The sequence below is a fragment of the Mercenaria mercenaria genome, chromosome 4 (genome assembly GCF_021730395.1).
Source record: "Mercenaria mercenaria strain notata chromosome 4, MADL_Memer_1, whole genome shotgun sequence".
NCBI lineage: Eukaryota > Metazoa > Mollusca > Bivalvia > Venerida > Veneridae > Mercenaria > Mercenaria mercenaria.
The window spans coordinates 25,324,343-25,333,384 of record NC_069364.1 but is presented as its reverse complement, the minus strand read 5'-3'; the positions used below and the strand labels follow the sequence as shown (position 1 = coordinate 25,333,384).

The 9,042-nt window shown below is 34.3% G+C and overlaps 1 long non-coding RNA gene across 1 annotated transcript; it reads right to left on the bottom strand.

The window, feature by feature from the left end:
- Positions 1–2,888: 2,888 nt before the first annotated feature.
- On the bottom strand, positions 2,889–6,462 carry LOC128556734 (uncharacterized). The gene is made up of 3 exons (XR_008370805.1): positions 6,388–6,462; positions 3,950–4,145; positions 2,889–3,318 (listed from the first exon to the last, which is right to left on the bottom strand). It is a non-coding gene; the product is annotated as an uncharacterized LOC128556734 (long non-coding RNA).
- Between the last annotated feature and the right edge of the window lie 2,580 nt (positions 6,463–9,042).

The window sequence follows — 9,042 nt, the reverse complement described above, 5'->3', positions numbered from 1 at the left end:
CAGAAAAGTCTTGTAACTTTTTTATTACTGCAGCTTTCGACTCGAGATAAAGAGCACCGTACCCGGCCTGGAGTATACTATTCTGCGGTAGTGTTCCATATTGTACGTATAGCTTGGTTTTTGCTCGAAAACGCGAACAGTTGGCAAAGAGGGTATGAGCTGTACCACACTTTTGTCTAAGAAAGTGAGTTTTGACCGTATTTTCGTGAAATGAGGACAGATTTGACGCTCATTTAATATCAGTGACGAGCATAAAAGTCAATCATTGTTTTATTTTGCGATTTTCAAGGATATCTGACGATATTTTATTCAAAACAAACAACATTATTAAAATGAGAACATCCACACTGACGACTTTGTTGGAGAACATCCACACTTTTAATTACCATTATTGCAGTTATGCGTCCTAAAATCTATGTCTTAGGCAGTCAAGCTACGTTGTTCAACAACAAATGTCGTTGGGAAATTAATTTTGGTAAATCAACATTTACTTCCAGTCGTTTATTAACCCGGTAAGTCACATACTGTACGCGGAGCTTAAATTTGTTAACAAAAATAATTTTAAACACTAAACAGGTTAGCCAATAATTAGAAAAATAAAACTTCTCATTCCATTTAAATAATTTTGGCACCAATTACATATGCGAGATAACAAAGTATATGTAAATTTCTTTGCCAAACCACAAACCTATACTTAAACACCCTTACAATTTTCCTGGCTGAACTACTATTAACGAAAAAATACGGCTCAAGCTCTATAAAACAGTTTGAAATTTTTTAAGATCTGCTAATGTGAATAGGTGTCCGCAACTAGTAAATTTATTAATACAGTTGTAACAGTATTTATTGTTTGAAATTATTTTTGTCCAATGACATTGCAATACATTTCAAATTATGGGAAATTTATTTTAATAAATCAGCATTTGATTGAAGTGCGATATTAGGGGCTAACCGGAAAACCTGCTCTGCGGGATCACTTAAGACAGTCACAGCGGAGAGAGAAAACCAAGGATGTGAGAAGTGTGGAAAGGTGTATAAATACTGACGAAAGTTGAAGGCGTCACATGAAAATCTTTCCCGTATGATGCCTAAGGTAGTTCTACAAGTTCGGATCGATTTTTTTTTCTTCACTGATTTAAAATTTGATTAAACTCCGATTTTTTTTCCAAGTTATAGAATAAACTTGCAACTTTTGGCAAATGTAAATTGATAGTGTCATGTGATTTTTCTGCTTAACAAAATGTTTTGACCTTAAGTAACTTTTGTAATATGTGCCTATATGAAATCATCTTTTCAAAAGTAAATTGTCCCCAATGAAGCTTTTAATGAATCTTCTCAGTCGAAAATATAAGCTACGGTCTTACGTGTGCCTTTATTTTAGTTTATACAGAATTCTTTTTTAGGTCGATTGTGAAGAAGTTCTACAACTTATATTATTCACTCTCGACCCCTCATTCCTGATAGGATCAATCGCCACGAGGGTATGAGAGAAGAGGCCAGTTTCCCTTTTAATGCGGGAGCGCCAAGCAAGGGAGCTACTGGTACCATTTTTCACGTCTTTGGTATGACGCGCCCGGGGATCGAACCCACGACCTCGCGCGCTCGAAGCGGACGCTCTACCACTAGGCTATAGACGTTGCCTTTATTTTAAGAGATCAGCGCATTTCAAGCTGATTTAAAGACACTATTAGAACTATTTAATGTTCGAACAATTTTATTATCACGTTTTATCTTTAGAAATATAATATTGTTGTCATGGGATTGCCATTCAATAAATGAATTTCGGTTCCGTATGCAGAACCCAGGCTTTAGTCTACGTAATGATAATACATTGTATGCCTTTCTGCCGGTTTATCAAATGTGCATAATCACTTTAAGTGATAATGCCCTTTTTATGTATAATGTTGGATTGTATTTGATATTTGAAAGAAACTTCCATTTGCTGAAATAAGATTTAAAATATCTTACAGTTATAATATTTAGTTAAAGTACTAACTATCCGTGTTTTATGCACTTTGGGGTGGATATAGTTATAAACAAAATAACAATACAAATAACTATTCCAATCCTCTATTTGCTTTTAAACTTGTTTGCAGGACTTTTATGCAATTTGTCTTGTTATCTTAAATAATGTTTTTCCTAAAATGCAATCAATCTTAACACCGTGTCCTTATGCCACACTATACACAGAGATTAATGGTAGCCTAACATGTGCTCAGCCATTGCTATATGATTTGGCAGATCTATTTTAACTGGTCTATAGCCTCGCGGTAAATGGTTAGAACTGCTGATTGTATGTATAGACGACATTTGTTGTTGAACAACGTAGCTTGACTGCCTAAGACATAGATTTTAGAGTGTGGATGTTCTCATTTAAATAATGTTGTTTGTTTTGAATAAAATATCGTCAGAAATCCTTGTAAATAGCAAAATAAAACAATGGTTGACTTTTATGCTCGTCACTGATATTAAATGAGCGTCAAGTCTGTCCTCATTTCACGAAAATACGGTCAAAACTCACTTTCTTAGACAAAAGTGTGGTACAGCTCATACCCTCTTTGCCAACTGTTCGCGTTTTCGAGCAAAAACCAAGCTATACGTACAATATGGAACACTACCGCAGAATAGTATACTCCAGGCCGGGTACGGTGCTCTTTATCTCGAGTCGAAAACTGCAGTAATAAAATAGTTACAAGACTTTTCTTACCTGAATCGACGTAAATGTGTGTGTGGCCAGCTCATTTGCGCTGCTTTTTGATGACGTTGCATTCTTGGTTTCCCCACCGTGATTACTATCAATAACACTTTTTCCAGAGTATAATAATAAACGATAACAGTAAATTTCTAATGTAAAATTTTATTATTAGATACAATTATTGCAGGGAAAATAAGGAACTGCAGGCATTAATAGCAAAGTTAGAAGGCAAGTACATAAGCCATATTTATCAGTTATCTTTATCAAGTGCTGCGAAAATCACAAAAATAAACATTTTTTTGTTTGAATTACATGGCGTATTGGTTTCTGATTAGTGTCTGAGAATTTGTGGTGAAAATTAAGGACATTTATTATCTTCAGAATTAAGTTAAATATAAAAAATGTTCTCATATGCAGCTTTGGACCCAACTCTCTCCGCACCAGTAATTAGACGGGTTTGCGTAGTGTAAACTGCCGCCTACTCGAACGCCAAGATAATACTTTAAAGCAATATCACGACAAAAACGAGTGAACCTCACGTTTGGGTCTATGTTGCAGCGTGTTAACATGTCGTTGTAAAATACACGGTCGCAGAAGCTTCTGTTTCGTCTAAATCTTGCACCCTTAAAAGAAATAGAAATTAATTTGGTCAATATGCTAGATTAAACGCAAAATGACGTATAGCATCGAAGTCTCCATAATCACATTTTTTGATTTGGTATTGTCGCGATTTAGCATTATCTAAAATTGCAGCAGAATGCCTTTGGTTAAAATAAAGCATTTTCTAGTGCCAAAATCCAACACAATACGTCCAGTGGGATGAAAGGGACCTGCTTTATCAGATCATATGATGTATTTAATAAAATATATCAGATTTTATGTATACATCAAACCTTTGAAACACTCGCACTGAACAAATCTTAAAGTTCTGAAAAAAATAGCGTACAATAGTGTTACGGATGTCTGACTCATTTATCCGTGTTTCGCTTTTGAAATGTTCAAATTAATTAGACACTTCGTTTTAGTAACGCACATGTGGCCTGTTTAAAATAGTATGTGTTATTAAAAGCTTAAGTAAAATGTAAAGATCACTGGTAATTTGTTAAAATACGTAAGGTTATAAATATTGGTATAATAAATACTTCTTCACTTTCAGTGTTAATCATATTTCATTGCTTCTTTCACATACTAGTAAAAATGTAAATTTACAAAACACTAACTTGAAAAGGTAAGTATATTTTACTTCATACGTACACAGGCATAGCATACATCGTGTTTGTTGCAGTCTGGTCTGAAAGTCCGTTTGTAGAAGTAATTTAAACCTAAAGGGATGCTGCATCCATTTGTCCGTCCGTAAGGGGGATAACAAGAGGCTGCCTTCTCCACTACCAGGATCGACACAAGTACTAACACCGTAAGTGAGATGGCAGACATTTCCACTCGTCTCGAGCTGAAAAACAATCATTTGTTTTTATTATCAAGATGTTTATGAGCTAGTTCTTCAACTTGTTTAAAGCTAATCAAATTTTATTTGTGTTTTTAATTCCATATACTTTTGAAATTTAACGTTCACTTCCTAAGCTTTAGCGTTTAATTTCGTATGAACAACACCGCTTAAATAATATCAAACAGAGCCCTTTCCCCGAGACACCACACGCATGCTGACGGCATTCACAGACGAACGAAAAAACCCTGACTCTAAACCCTAACCCTAACCAATTTTTTTCAATATTTGAACAGAACTTACCGTATAATATACTTACTTTTTCAAGTTAGTGTTTTGTAAATTTACATTTTTACTAGTATGTGAAAGAAGCAATGAAATATGATTAACACTTCTTTCAATATTTAAGTTATAGCTAAAGCTATTTTTCTGAAGGTGAAGATCAAAATTGAATCGACACGACAGTATGTTTTTTTTCACTGTGTTTAACGATATTTTAAATAAAAACCAGGTGCCCGCTCGCTTTGCTCAGTAGGGAGAGCGCAGATCTACGGATCGCGGGGTCGTGAGTTCGATTCCTGGGCGAGGCGTATTTGTCCGTGACGATTGACAACAGACATTGTGTCTCATTCGCCCTTCGCCTCTGATTCATGTGGGGAAGTTAGCAGTTACTCGCGGAGAACAGGTTTGTACTGAACACTGTTTACGTTAGCTGCCCGACGTAACGTAACTGATCTACTGTCGATAAACAGCGTTAAACCAAAAACAGACAAAAAAAAACAGTTTTTTCATCTTACGGGAAATTGCAACCGAACGTGGGCGGGTTTTTTTTGGCTGTTCTATTCAGATGTTGAAAAGATCGATATCCTGACATCTTATTTGATTTTCTGATACTCGTGGAAAGCAAACCACATCTTTTTGTAGCAAGTTACCATACAAAGGTAATGATAAGAACTGAATACTATTGTCTGTATAAACAACATTGTTTGTATAAACGCACAAAAATAGCATTTTATTCATAAAAAGATGATCTAGCCGTGTTTTCAGCGAAGTAAACTTCGTTAACGATAAAATCCTGTTTGGCAATGACTGTGACTCAATGCAGACTTGGAGCGCCGGTATAAATTACAGACTCCGGTATATACCGGATTAACTAAATTTGAACGAAAAATGTCTTAAATGTATATATTTTGTAACCATGGTGATACTAACCCTAACCTTTAGTCAGTATTTTCAGCATATTATACACTAAATGCTTGCGGACATGCAAAAATATGCATATTTTTGCCGTGCGCTACAATTGATAATCACTTTCGGGCATGCGCAGAAGACCGCTCCAACTCTGCAATGAGTTACATCGACGCAACTTCACCAATCTTAAACTTCTTTCACAAAATCTCGCATTTATTGTAGTGTATTATTTTGTGATAACACATGTTCTTTTTTATTTCAATAAGACTGATCATTGTGATTTTAAAAAATATAAATATTTTTATTTATTCTATTGTGTGTGTTATTTTTATACATAGTACGAAAAATTGTAAGATGACCTCCGTTTCTGTCGTTTTCAATAGAGACACGGTGGATTAAAATGACGGTGCATACAGGACTTTTTCGAAAATAAAAGTTGAAAATATGTGTCACGTTATGAAGATCTTCGTCACTGGAATGGTTTACATTCAGTTTAATTCGACATTTACTTATTTTTAAATTTTCATCTAATTTGCATACAATATTCCTAACAAAATTACTATGGAGACCGCTAATTTTGAAGAAAAAGCTCACATAGCCAAAACTACTATTCGCAGTAATAAAGTGAGCTAGTTAATTTGTAACTTTATGTGTAGACAATAAAATTTATATTTAATCTATGTATTGCTTTCGTGCTGCTTTGTTTAAAACTCTACGCCGATGATTTTTTCTGTCATTAAACTGTGTCTTTTTATCAGAAAAGAGCACAACAAAATCTCTCTTTATTAGATACATCATGATAATATATGAGCTATTTCATAGTATCTTTATTGATATCTCAAGTCAGTATAGAAGAGAGATGCTAAAATCTTTGTCTAATTATAATAAGCATTTTAAAATGAAATTAAAAAGGAGCGTTTGAATTTATCAAAACACACTTTGATAACTAACAATTTTATTATTAGGTGACACTATTGTACGCACTTATTTAAAGTGAACATAGAGTTATTTTTACATTAAATTATTTCGACTTCAGTACTACAAAAACTCAACTTACGTTTAATAGAAGACGTATCCTTTTGTTTAGTTTACACAAAACTGGTTTACTGACATACACAGAGAGACTGAGATATATCTGTACATATAAATTATCCCATAAGATGTGGCTATTTGTTGGCCTTTTTTTTTGCTTTTAAAACACTAGAACACCACGTCACAGCCAATAAGAGAAAGTTAAACATTGCATTCTGGTTAAAGACAATGATTGTTTTCATGGAATACCGTGAAAATCCCCAAACCGGATCTTCCTGAAACCGGAATTCGCCGAAAATCGGATAATTCTGTCGAATTTTCTCCTATTTTTATAAGACAGCTATTTCCCTTAAACCGGATACTCCAGATTTCGGACGAAAAGTGGCAGAAATTATGTCATTTTCAATGTATTGTCATCTCGAAAAACCGAACCTAATTTCCATGGCATCGAGTCAAAATAATTTCAGAGACAGGGTACTGCAAGCGTTTTTTTCTAACAAATGAGATAAGCGCCTTTCATATCTGAATATGCCAAATAATACATAAATGAAGCCCCCATTTTGGCATCGGAAAGTCATAAAATATTTATGATTTTGGAGATGAAAATATAAAATATCATTTATCTTTACTGTGACAGTATTATTTTAACAAACTTGCTCAAACTTGCACAGTTTTATTTCCAGTATTTATAAGTTGTTCCAGCTTAAATACATTAGGATTTCTGAAGAAATATCTTTTTTTTTCGTTCATTTGAAAACAGGTTACACTCGAAAAGATAATGAAACTCATCAGGTAACCTGTGGTTTCTCGTTCGAAATTTTATGACAGAATGCAATTGAGAATTTGGGAGATCGGATAAATCATTTTTCTAGGCAAAATGAAGTTTTGAATAATCTATAGAACGTGTTAATGGTAGCCTTTATATCCCTGCACTGACTGTGACTTAATTTAGCAGGATTTCCAAGTCCCGCCGAAGTTGTTGTAACGCCGTTCATGACTTGAGATGTATTTAATATCTTCGAGTAGGGCCGTACAGATCTTTATAACTTTGAGTGGTTCAACTTTGCTCTAACAAATATTGTGGGTCTTGTATATCTAACTTAACCCCCCTCTGCTAATTGCAAGCGCCTGCAAACCAGCTCCTTATTTCGTCTGTTGCTCCATAGTTTTATGCTACCATTAGTCCGTTTATCAGAACAGCCTTCAGCTTAGATGGTATTTAATCTATTGCGTTCTGACGTGATCCTTCAATGTCAACCAAGTCCGAATTGAACCTTTTTTTTATAACGTTTAATTGTTAGAGGGGACATTGACCAGAAATGGTCGGTCATTGACCAATATCTTCGCAGATAAGCACAGTTTAGGTTACTGTAATGGCAAGACCGGAAAAACAACATTATTAAATATAAGACCACCTGCTATATCTGGTAGCGCTTCTATCTCCTTTAATAGCATATTAGTAATTTATCCTTTGCCTGGATATTCTATCATAATTTTGCGTCGACATTTTTGTCGCGATTCATCCCTGTCTAAATGTCCAATGCAAAATATTACTTTGCTGATTTTATTATAACTACAACATGTAAAAGCAATAATTGCACGATACCTTCGCGTCCAGTCTTTACTTGCACATGTAGTTCCTATAAACTTATGCAATAGTGATAAACAATTCGCCTTACTTTCTCATCAGCTGTGAACTGTGAAATCTGCATTTTGCCAGTTTCTTCGTTGCCAGCTTATAACATGGACTTCGGCCTTTTTGCGTTGCCTGAAAGTTGATTTGCAATTTAGCTAGTGAATTTTCTTCCACCCGTATTCATTTTAATTGTTTTAAACATGCTATATGCCATAGTATCAAAGAAATATAGTCGCGACCATTTCCCATTTAGCTCATTGTGTTTGTTGAATGCTAACAAGAATAGTTTTTGAATATTTGTACTGACGTCGTGCAACGACCGTCATAGATATAGTGAACCTCATAAAATCACTGTATGTTCTACCTTAAAGCAGCATGCCTCCAGATTTGGCTAAAAAAAATCTTTCTTTCAAATTGAAGTGTTGGTCATATTATGAACATTAGAATATGAATTTTTGTTTCTAAAATATTTTAAACAATCCAAATCAAGAAAAAAAAAAAGATGACCGCGTCGGGAATCGAACCCCGGACCGTCGCGGCAATAAAGTTTCCCGTCCTCGTAACCAATAGCGCTATAGCTGTTTACCCAGTCATTATAATGTTATATTTAAATGAAAAAGGGAACTAAAAGCGAAAACAATACTCCGAGCGTTGTTAATCGAAATCTGACTGGAAAGTTAAATGATTTCTTTTTCACAATTGCAGAAACAAATTATTATGCAACACTAGATTCGAAGATAGATTTTTTTTATATTTTGAAGTAGGAATATTCTACACAAATGTTTTGAAACGATTGTTTGATGTGAATGACGTATCCGCTGAGATCTTAAAAGTGAAGAGTCTAAAACTTTCGTTTCCTTTTTATTATATCAAAGAAATATAATAAACCTATACATTTTTGTATAGTATTTTCTTAATCTAAATATCTTTATGTAAAACTGAACTAAATAAAGAGCTACAGAAAGATAAAGGTCCCTATTCGGATTGATATCTTATCTAACATCATGTTTAACTAGGCGTACAGGTAGGGGTAACATATCCCAT